At 40.6% G+C, this 24040-nt stretch overlaps 1 pseudogene; it reads left to right on the forward strand.

Moving 5' to 3' along the window:
- Positions 1-14087: 14087 nt before the first annotated feature.
- LOC148106476 (uncharacterized) lies at positions 14088-23202 on the forward strand (annotated as a pseudogene).
- The last annotated feature ends 838 nt before the right edge of the window (positions 23203-24040 follow it).

The raw sequence follows: 24040 nt of genomic DNA on the forward strand, positions 1-24040 counted from the left end.
GTAAAAAGTTTTCTGCCATCCAAGATCTTATATCTAAAATACAGTTAAAAAAGGCATCCATTGGTCTGGTGTCATCAGGAGACACGGAAATGTACAGCTGAGTGTCATCAGCGTAACTGTGAAAGTTCACTCCATGCCTCCTGATGACACCGTCGAGATGGAGCATATACAAATTAAAAAGTACAGGGCCTAGAACCGACCCTTGAGGCACACCACATGTCATTTTATGGATCTTAGAGGAGCATGTATCCATACTCACCATAAAAGTTCTGTCTGAGAGATAGGAAGTGAACCAGTTGTTTACAGCACCAGAGAGGCCCACCATGTGTTTCAGTCTGTTTAAAAGAATAGTGTGGTCTACTGTATCAAAGTCTGCACTTAGATCCAGTAGCACCAGGACTGAGAGCTTTTGGGAGTCCCAGTTACATCTAAGATAATTTAAAACCTTTAGGAGAGCAGTCTCTGTGCTGTGGTTCACCTTAAATCCAGACTGGAATATCTCCAGGATCTGTCTATCATTCAAAAAGTCATTAATCTGAGTAAAAACAAGTTTTTCTAAAATTTTACTTAAAAATGGTAAGTTGGATACAGGTCTGTAGTTATTAAAATCATTACAATCCAAATTGCTCTTCTTCAGAAGGGGCCTTACCACCGCCGTTTTAAAGGCAGCAGGGAAGACACCCAACTGAAGAGAGCAATTCATCATGTATAAAAGCTCAGCTTCAAAAAATCCATAAAGTGTTTTAAAGAGTGAAGAAGGGATTGGATCTAAAAGACATGTGGTGGGTCTCACTGTGGAGAAAACTTTCTTAAGGTTCTCAGCATTAACCAGGACAAAGCTGTCCAGTGTCTCCTCAGGTACAATCGAGCCCTCAGATGTGTTTAAAATCATATCGCGAGAAGATAAAATATCAGATCTGATGGCGCTGACTTTTCCCCTGAAGTGGTCTGCAAACTGCTCACAGAGCGAGTCTGTGGGGGTTCTTTGGGAGCTGTTAAAATCAGGGTTAAATAAATGATCTATGGTGGAAAAGAGGACCTTGGGATTATTTTTGTTATTACTGATTATTTTGGCAAAGTAAGAATTTCTTGAATTCCTTAATGTATTATTGTACATTTTAAGTTGCTCGCAAAATATTTGATGGTTGATTGTATTTTTATTTTTCCTCCATCTCCTTTCTGCTGCCCTGCAATTTCTATTGAATTTTTTGACTTCTTCGTTTCTCCATCTTCTTCGTTGATGCATGTTTTACGTTAATCTTTTTGGTGGTGAGTGGAGCAACGGAGTCAAGGCTTTTCTTCAATTTGCTGTTAAAATGATTAAAAATAAAATCACAGGGTGCAGGTAAAATCACAGGGGGGCATTCGTCTAAAACCCTGGTAAAATTTGCAGCCACTTCAGAGGTTAGATAGCGCCTCCTCACAGTTTGCACCGAGGTCTCCCGCTGAATAAAACCGGTGATGTTAAAAAACACACAGTAGTGGTCAGAGACAGCCAAGTCAACAACAGAGGACACACTGGTGGACGGCCCATGGGTGATGACCAGGTCCAGAGTGTGTCCTCTGTTGTGAGTCGGCTGCGTGACGTGCTGGGTAAAATCCAAACAGTGAAGAATGTTTAAGAATTATTTTGATGCAGGGTCAGAAGGATTATCTATGTGCAGGTTAAAATCACCGGTTAAAATTATCATATTACATTTTGAATGTATGTTTGTTAAAAATTCTGAGAATTCCTTGATAAAAGCAGCACTGTCTTTAGGTGGTCTATAAATTGTGACAGATAAAACTGGAGGGCTGCTGAAAACAATAGCATGGAATTCGAAAGTGGTAAAATGATCAAATAAAATTTGTTTGGACGTGAGTGTGTTGTTGGCTAAAGATGCAGTCCCACCACCTCTCTTACCACTTCTAATAGAAAAAGAGAAATTACAATTTGGTGGGGAGGCCTCAGTGAGAACAACTGGTGCATCCGAACCCAGCCATGTTTCAGTTAAAAATAAACAGTCAAGTTTATTATCTAAAATTAAATCATTAATAATAAAAGACTTGTTCAACAGAGAGCGGACATTTAAAAGTGCCATACTGATTGAGACTGGTGGATTTTTGACAACAGAGTTGAATGGATGTTGACATTTTTGAAGAGGCCGGAGGTTATTAATGTTTTTGGAGTTACTGGATTTATGATAATTCTGTTGCTCTCTGTTTGTGATTATGACAGGTATTGTGTTGACTGTGGGAGAGAAAGGTCCAAGTCCAGAGTTTTGTGTATTACTGTTAAAAGTGGAACCTTGTCATAAATATAAATATTATTATTGTTTTAAACATTGTTACCTCCCCCCCAAAAAAGTCCAGGGAGGTAGCCAATCAGGTCAGCTATTTGCATTTATTAGGGCTATTGCCCTGTTGTAAAAGCTGTCCTTGAGTCTGTTTGTCCGGGACCTCAGCAGCCTGAACCTCCTGCCGGACGGCAGCAGCTTAAACACCCGGTGTCCTGGGTGTGTACAGTCCCGCAGGATGCTGCGTGCCCTCTTGAGACAGCGAGTGCTGTACAGGTCCTTCAGGGAGGGAAGAGGATGTCCAATGATTTTTTGGGCCATATTAATGACCCTCTGGAGTGCCTTTCTGTGCGCTGTGGTGCAGCTGGAGAACCATACACCAATGTAATATGTCAGCACACTTTCAATGGAGCAGCGGTAGAAGACGGTCAGCAGCTCTTTACTAGTCCCTAAGGACCCCAAAGCGCTTTACACATCCAGTCATCCACCCATTCACACACTGGTGATGGCAAGCTACATTTCAGCCACAGCCACCCTGAGGCGCACTGACAGAGCTAAAAGTCAACAAAGAGCAGCCTGGCGTAACGGCCCTGCACTTCCAGGTGAGAGATGGTGGTGTGGAGCGTTATAGCAATGGCATCTTCAGTTAATGTTGTGTGTTCTCACTGACTACAATAATACAATATGTTTCAGTGTGATGTTTTCTTTGTACGATAGAAGTCTGATGACAGTGATGAAGACCTGCTCGGTTGGAACCTTCCTTCTCCTCCTTCTCAGCTGTACTTTATTCGGACTGGGATCAGTGGTGTCAAGAAATTACTCGTACATTCAAATACATTATACCTGGCGGGAGGCCGAAAACTTCTGCAGGAAGTGAGGCTTCTTTTTTCTTCTAGTTATTTATGCCCAATAGTATGTAACATAGCAATGTATGCAGTCATAAAAACTGAGAAAATGTACCATTTTTAGAAAATATTAGTTCATTTTCAATTTGATGGCAGCGACACATCCAAAAAGTTAAGGCAGGACATCAGCATCGGGCAGGACATAAAAGAGGTCCATCAACATCTGGGAACTGAGAAGACAAGTTATTGGACTTTTATAAGAGGAATGTTGTCCCATTTCCATCCGACATTCTAGCTGCTCAATAGACCTGGATTTTTTTTTGTCATATTTTTGGTTTCGTAATACACCTTGTGTTTTCATCTGAAGAAATATCTGGCATGCAGGCAGCACTGCTATTATGATAGATGCAGTATGAAATTTAGCATTGCCTTGCTGAACTATGCAGGGCTTAACCTAAAAAGGGCGTTATCACTAAAACAAAACTTAAGTAATGAGCCAAAACTCCATAAGTTGTATTTTGTCAGATGAAAGTGAAAATAAAAGAATTTGAATGAATGCCAACTTATGGCATTGGATTTAAATTGTTATTTGTGAAAAGTTAAAACAGTTATGGTAAGACTAACACTGTTATCTGTAATTGCCCTTGTCTTACGAGTTTGATATGGGCAATGTTGGGCTGGAAAATAAAGTCCCATTTAATTCCACTCACCAAACAGGAACTGATCGCATTTAACTCAAAACCTTTTGAAAGCTGATAAGGGGTTTTTGTTTTGTTTTTTTATTTTTGTTTTTTCTAATATTCCAATAGCACTGGCAGTCAGATTTGTTAAAATCCATGCCCAGTTGTCAAATTAATGGATTTTGTGTGTTTTTATTGACTTTATTTTCTTTTTGTCTATGAATTGGTTAGTGTGCAGCCTGAAGACTACAATGATGTGAGGAGCAAGGCGATGAACGCTAACACTGAGGAGGTGGGTTTATAATGCTATACATCTAAAAAATGTTTACTTTAGATTAATTATAATAATCATTATCATTATTATTCATTTTTATATGTGGTGTTTGTAAAGGTGGAATATGCTGACAGGCAAACCATTAGTAAACCAACGCTCTGTTGATAACTGGGGAACTTTTAAAGAAGTTCTGAATTGCTTCATGGCACAAAAGCTGAAACAGAATGCTATTTTTTCCTTTTTAGTGAGCAAAAAAAAAAAAAAATCAGCTTCTCATTGTGTCTGAAATTGTGAATGAAATTTCTTTACTGTCCCCTAATGTGTATGTGTGAAAAATAAAGTCATGCAACATTGATGTTGCATAATTCTGAATGATGCAGAATTATGAACTCAGGGAGGGCTAACTTATTTAACAAGTAAAAACTCACAGTACAGCTATCAGTACTGCCTAGTTGACCTCATAGACTTAATAGACTTATAATGGAGCTGTAGCAAGTTTGTAAAATCATATTTTTTTTAACTAGCAAAATCCCACCTTATGAAAGTGTTAAAGTGGAATATGCTGAAATTCATTTGCATGTTATTGAATGAAATAACAATTTGACCCTTAAGCAAGACATGACTTTTGGTACTTGGTACTCTCCAAATCCTTGGACTTCTTGGTTTCTTGGTTGCTGCTTGGCAACTTGAAGCTTCAGCTCCCTCAGCAGATAGATTGGCTAGGCACCTTAATGTGCTTCTTTTTTAGCCACCCTTTTGTTGCCTTGGCAGTATGGTTTGGGTCATTGTCATGCTGGAAGACCCATCCTCAATCCATCTTCAGTGTACTAGCTGAGGAAAGGAAGTTCTCGTCCAAGATTTTTAAATATGCTAATTTTAAAACAGTTCAGCCAACAACTTTATGGAGTTTTATTTATTTTATTCAGCTTATTTAGCTATATATGAATAACTGCTAAAACATGCTAGGTGCACTTCTCAAAGTAAAGCCCAATAGCTCAAACCACGAATGATCGTGCATATAAATCACAAATTTTAAACCTTTATTGTTCAAAAAGGAATAGTAATTGTCATTTTTGTCAATTTTTTTGCAGTTGGGTGTGCCCTGTCATCTTGTCATTGTTATTGATAAGCAGTGTTGGGAAGGTTACTTTTAAAATGTATTCCATTACAGAATACAGAATACATGCCCCAAAATGTATTCTGTAACGTATTCCGTTACGTTACTCAATGAGAGTAACGTATTCTGAATACTTTGGATTACTTAATATATTATCATGCTGTTTACAACTATGTGAATGTACTATTGCTGTGATTTATTACTGTTACTGCAGGTCCGCGGCTCCGAACAGTAGTAAACGGACCTCTGACTAATACGGTGGGCTCTGTGTCGGGCTTGTAGCCGAAAACTAGCTTTACTTTGTTGTCTGGGTCAACTTTGCTAGCGAGAGACAGAGAGAGGTGTTGAAAGGCTGCTCCAACAGAACTTATTGTTTTTGGAGGAAAACACGAACACGGTGTACAGTCGAGTCTTAATAGCTTACTTACAACTGGGCTCGTCAGGCTCTCTTCTTGGCTGCAGTGGTTATTATTATATTTACATGTTTCCAGCTCCCGTTTTTGCTTGATGACAGCTCTACTTTTCCTTTTTCTCCCTCCCTCGCTCACAGACACATAACGGGTATGGCAGTCCATTCTCCCTGCAGCACGGACTACACTGCCTATGATGCTACATTCTTTAGAGCTATACTTGTAGCATTCTGCCTATTAGCTTAGCACAACAACAACAGGCGCTCTCTCACCCAGGAAACACGCAGAGAGAGAGCGTCACCCTGTAACCATGGCAACCGTAACGCTGCCGCCTGGAGCAACAGAACACAGCTATCAAACAAAACCCAAACAGTCCTGACCCGCGACAATATGAAACAGGAAAGTACCGCCGTGTAATCCATTTATTTCAACAAAGTAACTGTATTCTAAATACCATATTTTTAAACGGTAACTGTAACGGAATACAGTTACTCATATTTTATATTTTAAATACGTAACGGCGGTACATGTATTCCGTTACTCCCCAACACTGTTGATAAGTCTTTTAAGCATTCTATGAGAAAGAAAGGGGATGTTTTCATTGTAGTAATTTGACCACTGGGACAAACTGACTCTCACCTTGAGTTAAAGCTCTTAAAGATCCATGGAGGTTCACTGGCTGCTTCTACCCCCTAGGTAGGGGGGCCAGGCCTGCCTTTCCTGGGTGGTAAATGGCTGTGGGTGAACGGGGCAGATATGATGTACTCTGACCTGCCGGTCTGCCCCACCATGGTAAACCACTGTGGAACTTTATCCAAGCATGGCACAGGCAGCATGGAAACCAGAGACTGTACAGAGAGAAGAAACTTTCTCTGTTATTGGATGTAACCTTAATGACATCACTATCATCATTGGTGTCCAGGCCATCACTGCCTTGTAGCTCCCATCCACCACCTCTGTTTATAATCACATCCCAGAGGGGTTTTGTTTCTTTAGGTACTAGATATAAACTATGTTATAATCTGAAAAATTATCTTTCACAGAAGTTAATTATCAAAGAAGTCTCCTCTATTTATTTTTTTCATCATTTTCATTAGCATATCTGCTTTATACATGTTATAGAATACTTTGCAATCCCTCTGCTTCACTGTAAATCATGTCATTTACTGTATGTAACTGAAACACTTTTGAAATAAAAAAAAAAACCCACTATAAAGCACTAATACTAACACATCAGCTTGATGGGTTTGCATCAGTGTTGATACACTGACATTCACAAAGCATTAGTGATCTGAGGAAATGCTGTCTGGATTTCATGAGTGTAAAGTGACATCGTTAGTTCTAATTTTGGAAACATTTAATATTCTTAAAACAAGCTAAAAGAGATCTGTGTTTAAACTGGATGAAGTTTGTTGGATTTTATGACTAGATTTTTAACAGGTAATCAAATGTCATTTTTTCATGAAGCCAACTGCTTTTCAGTCATGTTTTACAGGTGTGACATGCTGACTGTGACTTATCAATGTATCTTAATGATATTAAGTGTGAAAATGACAATAGGGCTTTGGAGTTGACGTCATGCCACAATGCATTGTGGGAGCACGGCACCATTTTAGCAGGCCACGAATCAAAACAAACACACTGTGTTGGAAGGAAGATTGCTACGAACCACACTTAAAAGCAGTTCAAAGGGAAAAGGACGTTATAGAGACAGACTGCATCCGGATCATAGCTGGACTGGCCATCGGGCATACCGGGCATTTGCCCGGTGGGCCGATGGGATTTTTCGTTTTTATGGGCCGATCTTTTTTTGTTTTCTGTTTTTCCGTAATGGTATAAACACTGGAAGGTGGTGGATTGGCCAGATGCTGGGAGATGTGTAAAAATAACTCAGTTGTTAGGTGGTGGCTATCGCAGAGCTTTCACAGATTCAGTAACATTAGCAAGTGGTGGAGGCCAGCAGGGGAGGCAGGAGGAGGAGAGACTCGATGCGGCCGCTGGTCCGAGCGTCAGGTGAATTGAACTTCAGGTAAGAAGTTAGACCAGCAGTCTATCTGGGTCAGATATAAACCAAGTTTAGGTGTAATTTATTTTCGTTATGCTGACTTTTTACAGTCAGTTACAATAACTCGTACTAGCTAGCATGATGGAGTTTCTATACAGCTGGGTGGGTGCTATGATGTTACCGATAGTGAACTTTATTTAATTCATAAAGTTGCCAACCGTCCCAGAATCGTCTCGTATTCAGAGAAAATATTATGCGTTTCGTATTGAGGTGAAAAGGAACACAGTTTGTCCGGTACTTCAGCTACAATGAAAAATACACAAAGCTGGAGTTATTCTGTGTCTTTATGCTGCACAGCTGTTTCTTCTTCTCTCATTCTCTCCCCCCAGTTGTTATTTCAATCATGAAACTGATCAATGATCAGCTGATCGCTTTTCTCTCTTGTTTGTTTATCGCCAATCCAATCCATCCAATGCACCAAGGATTGGGTACAAGATTTGGCTATTTTTAAGCCTCCACGTCGTGAATTTGCCGTCATTCAAACAAAGGTAAGTCAGCTTGAGTACTGCCAGTAAAATGTGTTTGATTTCTCTCCAAACATTCAGATTAGTGCAAGCATAAATTCATTCATGTGGGGAAATTACAGTGAGAGCATGTGGAGGCTCTGTTAGATGGATAACATAGTGAGTTCAGGGCATTGATGTGACATTGTCCTGAAGCATTTAGTTATTCTCTATGGTTAAAGAAATTGCACTAATGAATTTATATTTATTATAAATAATCCTAATTATACATATTGCTTCATGTTTATTTCCTGTGTCACTAAAAATACATTCTATTTTGGTTTTATACATTGATTAATGACCTGCAGAATCTCCTTATCATATTAAGTGATTCATAATTGTCACTTAAAGTCGAACTTTATGCTTTCTCCCTCTTGAAAGTGATTACATCCTTGCATTACATACTTTAGGTTAATTTTTTGCTGGTAGATTTTAAAAACAAAACCCAAAAAAACAGGCAGATTTAGAATATAACATGCAGCGTTCTATAGATGGATACATAAAAAGATTTTTAAAAAAATTACATGTTTGTGCTAACTTTCTAAACACTTTGTTACATTTATGATAAATGGATTTGAAAGTAGATAAAACACATTTGTGTCAGCCTTCCCTCATTAAAATTTTTGTCTTTAAATTAACTGTGTGTGTTTCAGGTACTGCACTCTCAAAGACTGAACGAACCAGCATTGCAGCCATGGGTCATTGTGAGCATCACAGAGAAGGTTGAAGCCGCCCACTGCACCCTCCAAAAAGGCTCTCAATCAAAACATAAACAGACCATCTGTAGTGACAGGTAAAATAAACCGTCCTCAGAAAAGAAAAATTCCAACTGCTACTGCAGAGGAGTTGTCTGAAATGAAAAAGTTCTGAAAATATTTCTCCAAGCATAGTTCTTTTCTGAATAACCCATAATGTTGTATTTAGGGGGTCTACATTTATGCATGAAGGTGAATTTACTGAATGATACTGATACTGCATTTACTGAATGATAACACAGTTTAACAGGCTTAAAATTGTATTTTTGTACCAACAAGGTGATTTCCAAAGAGCTTTTGGTTGAAAACTTGGCATTTCTCAACATACTGAGCAGTATGGTGGATGATAAAAGTATCATCCACTTTTGGACAAGTGGAGGACAAAAGAAGAAGTGATAGGCCTAAAAAACTATCTACAGTAAAGAAAAGTCATGTCCTTAAGAAATAGAAAAAAAAAATCTATCAATGACCCGACACAGGACCTGAGGGATACATGTACTGTTCACTGAAGCATCTGGTTGGCAACAGCTTCATTTTTTTCAGAGTGACATCATCCCAAACACACTGCCATTGGAGTAAAAGCATAACTGGATAGAAAGTCACACAATGGAACACTATCAGTCATGGATTGATCGACCCTGCACCTCAACATTATTGAAGCAGTGTGGGATCATTTTGACATAGAATTGAACAAAAGGCAGCCAACTTCCAAAGAAGAGCTCTGAATGTCCTTCAAGAAACTTGGACAATTAAAACTACTTACAGGAAATACAAGAAAGCTTGACAAAGAGAGTTCAGACTGTTTGGAAGAATTAATGTTATCAAACCAAGTATTGATTTTCAAGGTTGTTAGAATTGTTCAAACTCTGTTGTTGCCTCGTATACTGTTTTCCATGTATGTTTGTGCAAAGGCAATTGCTCAACAATTGCTCCACCTATTTCCCATTTTCCTAGTAAAATATAAAGAAATGAGGGGTGGCTCCAGACCTACACATTACTATTTACTGTACACCCTGAGCCTTTAGCAGAGAAAATGAATGCTTCTCCTTAATTCAAGGAGGAAAAACATAATAAAATACAGAGCAGTCATATGAGATAAGGCTGACTGTATGTTTTTCTTTCACTATATTTATCTTTTTCATTTTCATTATAGTAACACCCAGTGCAATCAGCGCTATAATCTGCTTCTAAAACCAATCACACAAGGAATATATTTTGGTTTCTGAATGATGTTAAGATCACAATCAGAATCACAGTACTTTATTAATCCCTGAGGAAAAAATGTAAGATGTGACTCTGGATGGCTACGTATAGCACAGTGTTCCGCGATTCTTAGGCCAATTGTTTCTTTTGTGATTTTATGTAAATCTTCCCTTTATTTGCCATCAGCCAAATGATCTGGGGAGTTGGAGAGACGGACAGCTGATAGTTGACTTAAGTGGATAAGCTAGTCAAATGGTTGTTCTGCTATATAAAACTCAATTTAGTAAGACTTCCATTGAGAGTGTGGAGTGTCATCAAGCAGCACCAGGTATAAAGGGACAAAGCAATTCATCAAAAGAGGTAACTGCACCAGCTGAAAACAACAAAACGTTGGCTTCTATTTATTTGATTAAGGCAGATAATAAAATTTACCTGCAGCATTAGATGCATTGCTGTGTCCTTTTGCTGGATAGTTAAAGGAAAAAAAATAAATGTTATTTTTTCTTACTTTGTACATGCACAATAGTTTTCAACAGCCTAACCCTACCCCGACTGCAGGAAGTAAGGTTTGCATTTCTTTGGCTGACAGTACTTACCATAATTTATATTTCTTAAAAATATATGCTTAAATGAAGGCTAAAATTGATATTATATTATATATTGGTGCTGGAATGCCAGCAGCCTTAACCCAATATCCTTCGAGATCAATAAAGTTTTAATGAAATTAAATTAAATGAAAAGTGTTTTCATGCTCTTGAGTGAAATGGCATTTTATTTGCTAACTATTAAGAATGCTGGATTACTTCAGTTGTTTTATGTGCTCTTTAATATTAATGATAATGAAAGGTAATCTCAACTAAACATTTTTTAAAATTGTTTCCAATGAAGGAAATAGGAAGTATTCATAAACTTACTATAATGGCAGATGAAAGTGCAATTAAAACTTGTTTTTTTCCAGTAGTTTAGGTGGAGACTTGGCCACTATCTATAGACAGTCAGATATAGAAGATGAGGACTTAACAGGATGTCATGCATGGATTGATCTGAGAATCTAGGATCAGAGGCCTTAGCACTGGTATTGGCCCAATGGACAAGAACTCCACTTCTGGGATCTCTGGGACTACAAAGAGCAAGACTACAGTGAAGGCTGTGCTTTCATATACCACAACAGCAAAAAGAAAAGTGTGACTGTAGACTATTGAAAGATATTGAACAGTTCATGTTAAACTAATTAAAATTAATATTACACTAAACTGCTTAACATTTTTGCTAAGCTTGCCTCAGGGTTTTGAGTTTAATATTACACATTAGTCAAAGTCAAGTACTCTTTTGTACACCATAGATGAATTGAAATATAATTTTTAGAACTGCAACATGAAGGACCTCAAAGTTGTTTTTTCTATTGTTTGTTTGTTTTTGTTGAACAGCCATAGTTAGAATGACACAGTGATTGATGAGTTTTCTTTTAATTTTTGCTTGTAATAGTCGAGTTGACTTTTTGACCCTTGGTGGATTGCTTTCTGATATTCCAAGGCTAATGATGATAATTTCTAATGCAGATAATTTCAATTCAATCAATTTATTCTCAAACACCCCTGATGAAGAGCACACTACCTCAGTTTTTGTCACTAAGTCATTTAGATTTGACATTTTAACCCCTAGTGTATCATATTTGATGCATGAGATTTTATGAGTCTTTAAGACTCAGTGTGTTTGATAAAAATCTAAATTTTTATCAAATACATTTTTAAGCAATAAAAAGTGAAATATTTGATACAAATTAAAACAAATGAATATTTAATTAATTTTAAAAATTGACCAAAGATTCAGTAAACAGAATTAGTCTCGATGCATTCTCAATCATCCTGGTAAGTAAATCTCCAAAAGTTGATGTAGCGTTTTCAGTGGGAGAAATGTTTCGTCACTCATCCAAGTGACTTCTTCAGTTTCAGCTGACTGCCGGTTTCCCCAATCATGCATAATAATGCATAATGACTGAAACCAGCCCACTGAAGAAACAATGGGCTGGGAGGTCAGTTCCTTAATCTTAATTAGAATAGAATAGAATAGAATAGAATAGAATAATCCTTTAATTGTCCCACAAGGGGAAATTTGGTTGTAACAGCAGCCAAAAAGACACATATACAAACAAGCAGTACACAGGACACAGAACAGAAACATACACAAATTTTTCTTACATATTTACATTAAGGACAATGGTTACTATATACAGAGAGTACTGTACAGTTATTAAATTAAATAAAAAATAACTACAGATAAAAGGCAAACCAGGTTGTAGTGCGAATCGGTTAATTAACTTATTGCAGTATCAGCGCAGATGTAACCTCTATGTTTGTTGGGAGCAGTTCTGATTGTACAGTCTGACAGCTGCAGGGAGGAAGGACCTGCGTAATTATATAATTATGCAGATTCTCATGACCATTGGTCAACAACCACTGACCAAAACCCACTGATCAAAGATCACTGATCAATGGCCATGACTACCATTCATAGAGAGTTGGGGAATGGCTGCAATCACAGCATTGTAAGATGGTGAAGATGTACCCGTAGGCCTCCTCCTCAATTCAGAGATGGTCTTTCCCTTTTCACGTAAATGGCTTCCTTGACTCCGCAATCAAACCAGCGTTCCTCCCTGTCCAGGATGAGTACATCCTCATCATTGAAAGAGTGTCCACTGGCCTGTAGGTGTAAATAGACTGCAGAGTCCTGGCCTGACGAGGTAGCTCTTCTGTGTTGTGCCATCCGCTTCGCCAGAGGTTGTTTGGTTTCCCCGATGTATAAATCCTGGCAATCCTCCTGGCACTTAACAGCTTACAATACGTTACTCTGTTTACTCATGGCCATTGATCAGTGGTCTTTGATCAGTGGTCATTTCTCCCACTTTTGGAGATTTACTTACCTGGATGATTGAGAATGCATCAAGACGTTTTAACCCACTTTGGCAAGGACTGCCTAATTCTTGTACGTCAGTATGAGCAGTGTTGGGGAGTAACGGAATACATGTACCGCCGTTACGTATTTAAAATACAAAATATGAGTAACTGTATTCCGTTACAGTTACCGTTTAAAAAGGTGGTATTTAGAATACAGTTACTTTGTTGAAATAAATGGATTACACTTCCCTGTTTCATATTGTGGCGGGTCAGGCCTGTTTGGGTTTTATTTGACAGCTGTTCTGTTGTTCCAGGCGGCAGCGTTACAGTTGCTATGGTTACAAGGTGACGCTCTCTCTCTGCGTGTTTCCTGGGTGAGAGAGGCCTTTTTGTTGTTGTTGTGCTAAGCTAATAGGCAGAATGCTACCGGTATAGCTCTAAAGAATGTAGCATCATGGGCAGTGTAGTCAGTGCTGCAGGGAGAATGGACTGCCATACACGTTATGTGTCTGTGAGCGAGGGAGGGAGAAAAAGGAAAAGTACGAGCTGTCATCGAGCAAAAACGGGAGCTGGAAGCATGTAAATATAATAATAACCACTGCAGCCAAGAAGAGTGCCTGACGAGCCCAGTTGTAAGTAAGCTATTAAGACTCGACAGTACACCGTGTTCGTGTTTTCCTCCAAAAACAATAAGTTCCTTTGGAGCAGCCGTTCAACGCCTCTCTTTGTCTCTCACAAGCAAAGTTGACCCAGACAACAAAGTAAAGCTAGTTTTCAGCTATGAGCCCGACACAGAACCCACCGTATTAGCCAGAGGTCCCTTTACTACGGTTCGGAAGCGCGGACCTTCAGTAACAGTAATAAATCACAGCAATAGTACATTCATGTAGTTGTAAACAGCATGATAATATATTAAGTATAATATTCAGAATACGTTACTCTCATTGAGCAACGTAACGGAATACGTTACAGAATACATTTTGGGGCATGTATTCTGTATTCTGTAATAGAATACATTTTAAAAGTAACCTTCCCAACACTGAGTATGAGCAAACAGCACATAAGATGGCGGATTACAGGAACCACCTGAGATTCAGCCTCAGATGCAGACAAAACAGGATTGAGCCTAAAAGTCTGCAAATGAGCTCTTCAGTTAAAGGCTTCCGGGCAACAAAAATCCTCCAGAAGGCACAGTACCAGCTGCTTAATGAATGGGTTAGGCAAACTAATTTTACCATCGACATGTTAAAACCTCAAGAAAAGTGGATCCGACAGAGACTTACCATGCTTCTAGATGAGAATGGGTGTTTGACTTCACGGAGAAGGCTCATCTAGCACAGCGCAAGAAGTCTAAGACCAGACAACAAAGGAAGTTTGACCGACATTACAACTTGTTGTACGTCGGAAACCACAGCAAAATACGGAGAGTATCCTAAGCTGCCAGACGAGAGAAGGATGCGACACCGAGGATGTGGACAAGTGGGTGAAGAATTTGTCTGACAGACAACTCACCCAAACAGAGAAAAACATCCTTGCTATAGGGTTGAATTTTGCTGTCACGCCGAGACAAATCCCGCTAGTGGAACTGATCACAGCCATAGAAACAGCAATTCGTAACAACAATATTGCAGGAGTGGAAGCAGAGCAACTACGGACGAAGGTTTCGGCCTGTCTCAGCAATGCAAAGCCCCCAGCATCCAACATCACCATGGAGGAGAGGAAGGCACTCACATCACTTAGTAATGACAACATTATCATCCTTCCGGCAGACAAGGGTAGGTGCACAGTTTTGCTAAACAAGAAAGACTATCGTGAGAAAATCGTGTCACTCAGTGATGAAAGTATTTATGAGCCCCTGAAACAAGACCCAGGAAGTGTTTACAGGAAGAGGGTGATAGACTGTCTGAAGAAGTTAGAACAAGACAATGTTATTGACCGGACCTCATACCACAGGCTATACCCAGGGGACTCTACACCAAGTCTGTATGGCTCACCGAAGATACATAAACAGGGTGCACCGTTAAGACCAATTGTCTGTATGATCAACTCGGTCATCTATAACATCTCCAAGTTTCTGGCTTCAATCCTCAACCCGCTGGTGGGCAGCTCTGAACACCACATCCAGAACACCTTGGAATTTGTTGAGAAGGTGAGAGATGTCATTATGGACGCAGATGAAACCATGGTCTCATACGATGTTACATCTCTCTTCACTTGCATCCCAGTCACGGAAGCGTTGGAGGTAGTTCGTAAGAGATTACAGGATGACACCAACCTCAGCAGCAGGACCACTCTCAGCATCGACCAAGTGTGTTTGCTTTTGGAACTGTGTCTTCATTCCACCTACTTCACATACAAGAGTCACTTCTATAAGCAGAAACATAGGTGTGCCATGGGCTCCCCAGTTTCACCCATCGTGGCCAATTTGTACATGGAAGAAGTGGAAAAGAGGGCTTTGTTATCCTACCCTGGAACACCACCAAGCCATTGGTTCAGATATGTGGATGACACCTGGGTGAAAATCAATTCTCAGGATGTACCACAATTCACGGATCACATTAACTCGGTGGACCAACACATCAAATTCACCAGGGAGGATATGAAAAGTGGCAGGTTAGCCTTCTTAGACTGTGAGATTTCCATCAGTAATGGGGGACATCTAAAAGCTGATCTGTACCAGAAACCTACACATACGGATCAGTATTTAAGGTTTGACTCTCATCATCCACTGGAGCATAAACTGCGTGTCATCAGGATGCTCCAACACAGAGCAAACACCATCCCCACAGACACAGCGGCCAGGGAAGCAGAAGAACATAAAATTAAGAAGGCCCTGAGTGAATGTGGTTAACCCAGCTAAAGCTGGGAATGCGCCAAAAGAGAGCTCCAGCCAAACCAGGAGAGAAGGACAACCGCTGCCTAAGCGAAAACCTGTAGTGATCCTGTATGTGTCAGGAGTATCGGAACAGTTGAGATGCATTTTTTCTAAACACTGTGTCTCTCTGGCTTTCAACCCCCAAAACACGCTGCGCCAAAAATTCGTCCACCCCAAGGATCGGGTGTTTGTGTACCCTGTTTGTGTTGGGTCTGACAGTGATGAAACGTTTCTCCCACTGAAAATGCTATGTCCAGATGAACAGAATCAACTTTTGGAGATAAACAGAATTAGAATTTTCTGGTGTTTATTTCATGGTTCAAGCTTTAAATTTTTAAAGGCTTTTTAAGTTTTTTTAAAAAATAAAATATATCCAAATGGTCAGTATCCAAGCCGATGCCAATACTGCCAAAATGTTCAACTTCTTTTAGTAAGACTTTTCCTACTTCCCTTGTGCTGTATCTGTTGCCACATTGTGGTGTGAGCTTATGTTTGCAGTGTTTACCTTCTCTTTATTTATTTAAAGAGAAGGATTTATTTAAGCCCTGAGGTGCATTGGTCTGTCAGGTTTACATTGCCCCCTATAACTGTCCTATACCTGCTAGAAAAGGCATTGGGATGCCCATGACACTGAACTGGATAAGCAGTTTTAAAAAAATTAATGAATGGGTAAATCAATTCACGAAAATCTTCTTACACTGATTGTTTTTCTCTTTAAAGGGTAAGTAGCTATGATTTTGGACAATATATCTTCTTAAACTGTGATGAATCCAAATATATTCCAGAGTCAAAGATGTGGAATGATGCCGAGGCATACTGTGAGACTAACAATCAATGGTTTTCCAGTGTGGATTGGACTGTACAGGGAAGGTAAAGAGTTACACGTCAGCAAGATTTCACACTTTATAGATAATTGCAACTTACTGTGAAGTGTGGAATAACAATTTTACTAGCAAATAGCACTAATACTACCAAATCTGCCGTGTAACCATATGTGGCTTAGTACATGCTGGTCAATTTTACAGCTTTATAACAAGAAACTCTGAACACAAAGTTGCAAAATTGATACTATGAATTTCTAGTACTGACAGTACTATAGTACTGTACAGTAACTAGTGCTACAGTTGAATAGTAACTACTGTAAAACTATAAATTTCACCTGGTACCTCCATTTATAATAAAAAGCTTTAAAGGCAGCCTGTTTAGAAAAGTCACCCGGTGCAATTTTTCTGTAGTTTAAATTAGAGCTATGACTCAACTAATTTTGCTTAATATTAAAATATTTATAATGTGTCTTTCTTTCTTGCTTCTCTCTCTAGTTCATCAAAATTTTTTGACATAACGTTTAGTTGATTTGTAGTTATCTTTGTTGCTGAAATTTCACCACCTATTCTGCAGGGCAAACAGGTGTGTCAAATTATACAAACTGGGCAGACCATGAGCCAGGGAAGAATGGTGACTGTGTCTCCATCTCCTCCGCCAGTAAAAATATGGCTATCCAAAACTCTGTTGATCTTTTTCCCTGCACCTGCTATAGGGACAAGATGGTCCTGGTAAAAGAGAATAAGACCAGGGAGGAGGCGTTGGAACACTGCAGAGCCCTCAGTTCCCCCACCCAGCCTGAGCTCATTTATGAATTGGTAAGTGTGCAGCCCGAAGACTACAATGATGTGAGGAACAAGGTGATGGAGGCTGACACTGAGGAGGTGGGTTCAACATGAATAATACATCTATTAAATGTTTTCTTAATATTTGTTTTTGTATGTAATTTCTGTCTAAAGGAAAGGATCAGGCTGCACTAATGGTTGAGGAAATTCTGCAACACATAAGCCCAAATGGCAATTGTTACTATAATCTTACTATTATATGTCCTCAATGCTACAATAAGTTCCCACCAATGTAATTGAGCATTGCGTAGCACATCCGACATACTGCGTGGCGCATCCGACATACTGTTTTACTTTTGTCCATGACGCGCTTTCCTTCAGGGTCATGCTTCACATGAAAACCAAAATAGTTCCAAACGCCAGATCTGAATTAGGGTGGGGGAGGTTCAATTTGCCATGTAGCAAGGAGAGCTTAACTTCTGTCTCGCTGGCTTGCCCTGCGCTCAGTGAATCTGCGTTCGACTACTCCGCCTAGGCTGCACTGTCGAGCGCAGATCCACTGAGCACTCAACACAGACAGCATCGTCAGAAGGAAAGTTGATAACATAAATTAAAAATTTTGTATTGTTCGATAAATATGCGTACCGAACCGAAAGTACTGTATGGAATGGTTCAATATTGATACGAGTATTGTTGCACCCCAACAATACTTGCACCCCAATAATTTAGACTGAAATTTAACTTTCAGTCTAAATTATTCAGGCAAGTAGCTAAAAGCCTAAATATCAAACAGGTTGTGTCCTCTACCTATCACCCAGAATCCCAAGGAGCTTTAGAGCGGTGGCATGAAACCTTAAAAGCCATGCTCCGCAAGTATTGCTTAGAGGCCAAAGTGGATTGGGATGAAGGGATTCCCTTTGTGTTGTTTGCTGCTCACGAAGCCGTCCAAGAGTCAATCGGGTTCAGTCCCTCTGAACTAGTGTTTGGCCACATGCCTCATGGCCCACTTAAAGCAATAAAAGGAAATTTTGATCCAGAAAGGGAGCCCTAGAATGGGAGTGACAAAGTATGTGCAAGATTTCCATGAGCGTTTGAATCAGGCTAATGCTCTGGCTAAGCAGCATCTCGCTGTTTCACAAGGAAGAATGAATGAATGAATCAAAGCTTTATTCGCCACATGCAGGTTGCCCTGCAGTGAAATGGGACACCCCCCCCCCCCCCCCCCGACCTTACACACACAACACAGACATTACATGGGGATACAAGTCGGAGATCGGTAGCGTTACAGAAAAACACTGAAATATACACTACAGTGGGAAAGTACAAGAGGAAAAAAGAGACCTCTACTCATGCTGTGCTTCCATGGTAGGACAGCATGAGAACAGGAAACAAAAAAACTCCTCTGCACAAAAAGCACATAAATGTCCAGAGCACAACTTTGTGAAAGACATGACAAGCCACAGGATTGGGTGGGGGGTGAGGAGTAATCCTGCACAGCGCTACCATTCCAGCGTGGCACACAGACCCGCTGTGTTCCCCTGCAGGAAACAAGCATCGAAGGCATTTGGAAAGGGAGGGGGATGAGTGTGTGTTTATCAGTGTAAGTGTATGTGTGTGCGTGTCCATAGTTCAGCTGAGACAGTGTCCTTCGCCCTGCCAGGCTAAGTAAACAGTCTACCAGCCAACCCAGGTGGCCTTGCATGGAATGGGAAGGAACAGACTAAACACAGTCGTTATCAGGGTGTTGTTTTTCAGCTCCAACCTCGAGACCGCCGCTGGCGCCAAAGGGGTATCCGCATGAAGTGATGGTGCTTTTTACTTTAGTGTGAACAGCTCATATGAATTTCAAAGCAGTTCTACAGTCCAACACTGGTCTCTCAATCTCCCGTTGGAGAGCCGTGAGCTTCGCCATACTTGCGTTCTGTGATGTTGTCATTTCTTGTGCTCAAGGAGCCGATTTCTGAGAACTCACGGCAGTGTGCCTCCCCAAAATGTCATCCAATTTGCACCCAGAGATCTTATTCTGAGCTAGCCCTTCCGAGATGTATCCAGTCTGCAGTCAGAGATCTTTTTCTGAGTATTCACAGCAGCTGTAGCCTCTCCAAGATCTTATCCGTGCTCAGTGTTGGGAAGGTTACTTTTAACATGTATTCCATTACAGATTACAGAATACATGCCCCAAAATGTATTCTGTAACGTATTCCGTTACGTTACTCAATGACTGTAACGTATTCTGAATACTTTAGATTACTTAATATATTATCATGCTTTTTACAACTACGTAAATGTACTATTGCTGTGATTTATTACTGTTACTGAAGGTCCGCGGCTCCGAACCTTAGTAAAGGGACCTCTGACTAATACGGCGGGGTCCGTGTCGGCTCGTAGCCGAAAAATAGCTTTACTTTGTTGTCTGGGTCAACTTTTCTTGCCAGAGGCTGCTCCAACGGAACTTATTGTTTTTGGAGGAAAACACGAACACAGCGTACAGTCGAGTCTTAATAGCTTACTTACAACTGGGCTCGTCAAGCACTCTTCTTGGCTGCAGTGGTTATTATTATATTTACATGCTTCCAGCTCCCGTTTTTGCTCGATGACTGCTGTACTTTTCCACTATCCTTTTTCTCCCTCCTCCTGCTCACACATAACACATAACGTGTATGGCGGTCCATTCTCCCTGCAACACGGACTACACTGCCCTTGATGCTACATTCTTTAGAGCTATGCTTGTAGCATTCTGCCTGTTAGTTTAGCACAACAATAACAACAACAACAAAAAGGCGCTCTCTCACCCAGGAAACACACAGTCGCAGAGAGAGAGAGAGAGACAGCGTCGCCCTGCAACCATGGCAACCGTAACGCTGCCACCTCGAACAACAGAACGTAGCTGTCAAACAAAACCCAAACAGGCCTGACCCGCCACAATATGAAACAGGAAAGTACCGCAGTGTAATCCATTTATTTCAACAAAGTAACTGTATTCTAAATACCACCTTTTTAAACGGTAACTGTAACGGAATACAGTTACTCATATTTTGTATTTTAAATACGTAACGGCGGTACATGTATTCCGTTACTCCCCAACACTGTCCGTGCTGACTCAATGAGCCCATTTTGAGAAACTCACACCTCTCCCATCCATTTATAAACACACTTATGATAAGGCTGCTGTCAAACGACAATTCCAGGTAGGAGATAAAGGACTTGTTCTCTTGCCTGTCCCCAGATCATCTCTTTCTGCTAAGTATGAGGGTCCTTATGAGGTACGCGAAAGAGTAGGAGAAACCGATTACATAATCGGCATGCCAAATCGAAGACACAAAATTCGTGTTTGCCATATAAACAGGTTAAAGTTATACCATTCCCGTCCCCAACCAAAACCCACTGGGTGCTGTGCTCCTATGGCCGTCTTCAGTCACTCAGAGGTAGCAGCACAGACGAGGCTGATGGTTTAAAACTGAACTACTCCAGTTGTTCTAGGCCCCACTTGCCTAACTCTGAAGAGTTAAAATCACTCCGGAGTCAGCTTGATCACCTGTCTCCCGAGCAACAAGAAGACGTAGCTAGTTTGGTCCATGAGTACCCCTGTTTATTTGGTGATGTGCCTACCCGCACTACAGTGCTAAAACATGACATAGACGTTCAAAATGTAAAGCCCATCAAACAACACCCTTATTGCGTAAATCCCAGCAAACGTTTGTTGATGAAGCAGGAAACTGAGTACCTGCTACAACACGGTTTGGCAGAGCCCAGTCAGAGCCCGTGGAGCTCACCATGCTTGCTAGAAGCAAAACCAGATGGTTCACCTCATTTTATCACTGACTTCCGTAAAGTAAACTGCGTTACTGTCCCAGACTCATATGCACTCCCTAGAATTGAGGATTGCGTGGACAGTATTGGAATGGCCTTGGAACTTCTCAAAGGCTATTGTCAAGTCCCCTGAACCAAGCGTGCTTCTAACATTTCAGCTTTCGTAACGCCCGACACCTTTTTGCAGTACACTAGTGATGGGATTTCCGGCTCTTTTTCGAGAACCGGCTCTTTCGGCTCGGCTCACTAAAAAGAGCTGGCTCTTTCGGCTCTGAACCGGCTCTTCAGGTTGTTTTGTTGCTTTAATTAATTTATTATTAACAACAATATAAAATTATGCACAAAAGGAATTACTAATGTAAAAAAAAGTGGTTTTATTTATATATGTTTATATATAAATATATGCGGTGGCCACTAGAGACAAAACACGTACAAACTCCAAAAAGCACGTACAAACTCCAAAACACATTGCTGGCGTTAACTGCACTTCCAAAACAGAGCTACCTAGATCACTTAAATTACACAATTGAAAGCATATGTGTATTGTTTGTGTATTTATAGACAAGCATCATATATATTCAAATAATTAAAAAAAAAAAAGGTTCATTTACCTGTTACTACACACCACTCGTTGGTACTTGCTGGCTTGTGTAGCCACTAGGTAAAAAAAGCTCAACACTGCGCCTAGCATTTTGGAGTACTTCTGTTGTCTTTTGTACGTGTTTTGGAGTTTTTACGTCCTTCGGAGTTTTTACGTGCTTCTGAGTTTTTATGTGCTTCTGAGTTTTTACGTGTTTTGGAGTTTGTACGTGCTTCGGAGTTTGTATGTGCTATGTAGTTTTTTATGTGTTTTGGAGTTTTCACGTGTTTTGGAGTTTGTAAGTTTGCTTCAGGGTTTGTACGTGCTTCAGAGTTCGTACGTGTTTTGAAGTTTGCACGTGCTTTGTCTCTAGGGGCCACCGTAAATATACTTTTATTTATTCACTCCACATAAAATGTAATAAATAAATCATATAATACAAAAACCAACTATTCACATTTCAACTTTTAGCTACTTAAATTTTCAGCTTTTCTCCTTTTAAACAAATTTAAAGTGAAACAACACAAAACACTGCAAACCACAACACAATTAAACACATTCTCTGTCATATGGGCCTGCATGAATAAACTTTCTGAATCCTTCTCCAAAAAGTTGATTCTGTTCATCTGGACGTAGCGTTTTGTGGGAGAGACGTTTTGTCTCTCATCCAAGTGACTTCTTCAGTCTCAGCTGACTGCAGGTTTCCCCAATCTTATAAACAGCACATTTGCATAATGACTGAAACCAGCCCACTGAAGGAACAATGGGCTGTGAGGTCAGTTCCTTAATCATAATTATGCAAATTCTCATGACCATTGATCAACAACCACTGACCAAAACCCACTGATCAAAGACCACTGATCAATGGCTATGAGTACCAAACTGGTCCACCCCAAGGATTGGGTCCCCCGACACAAACAGAGTAACATAGTGTATGCTGTTAAGTGCCAGGAGGATTGCCAGGATTTATACATCGGGGAAATCAAACAACCTCTGGCAAAGCGGATGGCACAACACAGAAGAGCTACCTCGTCAGGCCAGGACTCTGCAGTCTATTCACACCTACAGGCCAGTGGACACTCTTTCAAGGATGAGGATGTACACGTCTTGGACAGGGAGGAACGCTGGTTTGAGCATGGAGTCAAGGAGGCCATTTACGTGAAAAGGGAAAGACCATCTCTGAATTGAGGAGGGGGCCTAAGGGTACATCTTTCGCCATCTTACAATGCTGTGATTGCAGCCATTCCCCAACTCTCTGTGAATGGTACTCATGAAGTGAAGCGGAAAAAAGTGCGAGAGAGAGGGTGAGAGAAAGAAAAATAAAAAACCCACGGCTCGCGATGAGGAGCCGGCTTGCGTCGTTCATGTCAAAGATCCGGCTCTAAGAGCCGTTTCGTTCGCGACTGACACATCACTACAGTACACTGTCATGGCATTTGGGATGTGTAATGCACCCGCGATGTTCCAGAGGTTGGTGGTCCTCTATGGCCTCTCCTTAACGCCAAGGTTGCAGTAATTATGGAGTGTCCCGCACCTACCACCCGGCGGGAGTTGCGCAGATTCCTGGGAATGGTGGTTTATCACAGGAACTTCTGCAAAAACTTCTCCTCCATAGTCCAGCCGTTGACCAACCTACTGAGTCCTAAGGTTGATTTCCTATGGTCTGGTGAGTGTCAAGATGCCTTTGAAAGTGCAAAAGCCCTCCTATGCCACACTCCTGTGTTAACTGCACCCGACTTGACGCGTCCATTCAAGTTAGAGGTTGATGCCAGTGCTGTTGGGGCTGGGGCAGTATTGTTGCAAGAAGACTTGCAGGGATTGGACCATCCCATTTGTTACTTCTCCCGCAAGTTTAACAAGCATTAGGTAAATTACTCTGTAATTGAAAAGGAGACATTGGCCTTGTTGCTAGTTCTTCAGCACTTCCATGTGTACTTGGGGTCTGGCACATTACCTGTTGTAGTGTACACTGATCATAATCCACTTGTATTTCTTGCCCGAATGTTTAACCACAATCAACGACTCATGCGATGGGCCTTGCTGCTGCAAGAGTACAACTTGGAGATTCGGCATATAAAAGGATCAGAAAATGTACGAGCTGATGGCCTCTCCCGGTTGTGAGTATGACTTGTTTTGTTGTCTGTCA

This window comes from Neolamprologus brichardi, chromosome 1 (genome assembly GCF_056152115.1).
Source record: "Neolamprologus brichardi isolate AB-2024 chromosome 1, ASM5615211v1, whole genome shotgun sequence".
Taxonomy (NCBI): Eukaryota; Metazoa; Chordata; class Actinopteri; order Cichliformes; family Cichlidae; genus Neolamprologus; species Neolamprologus brichardi.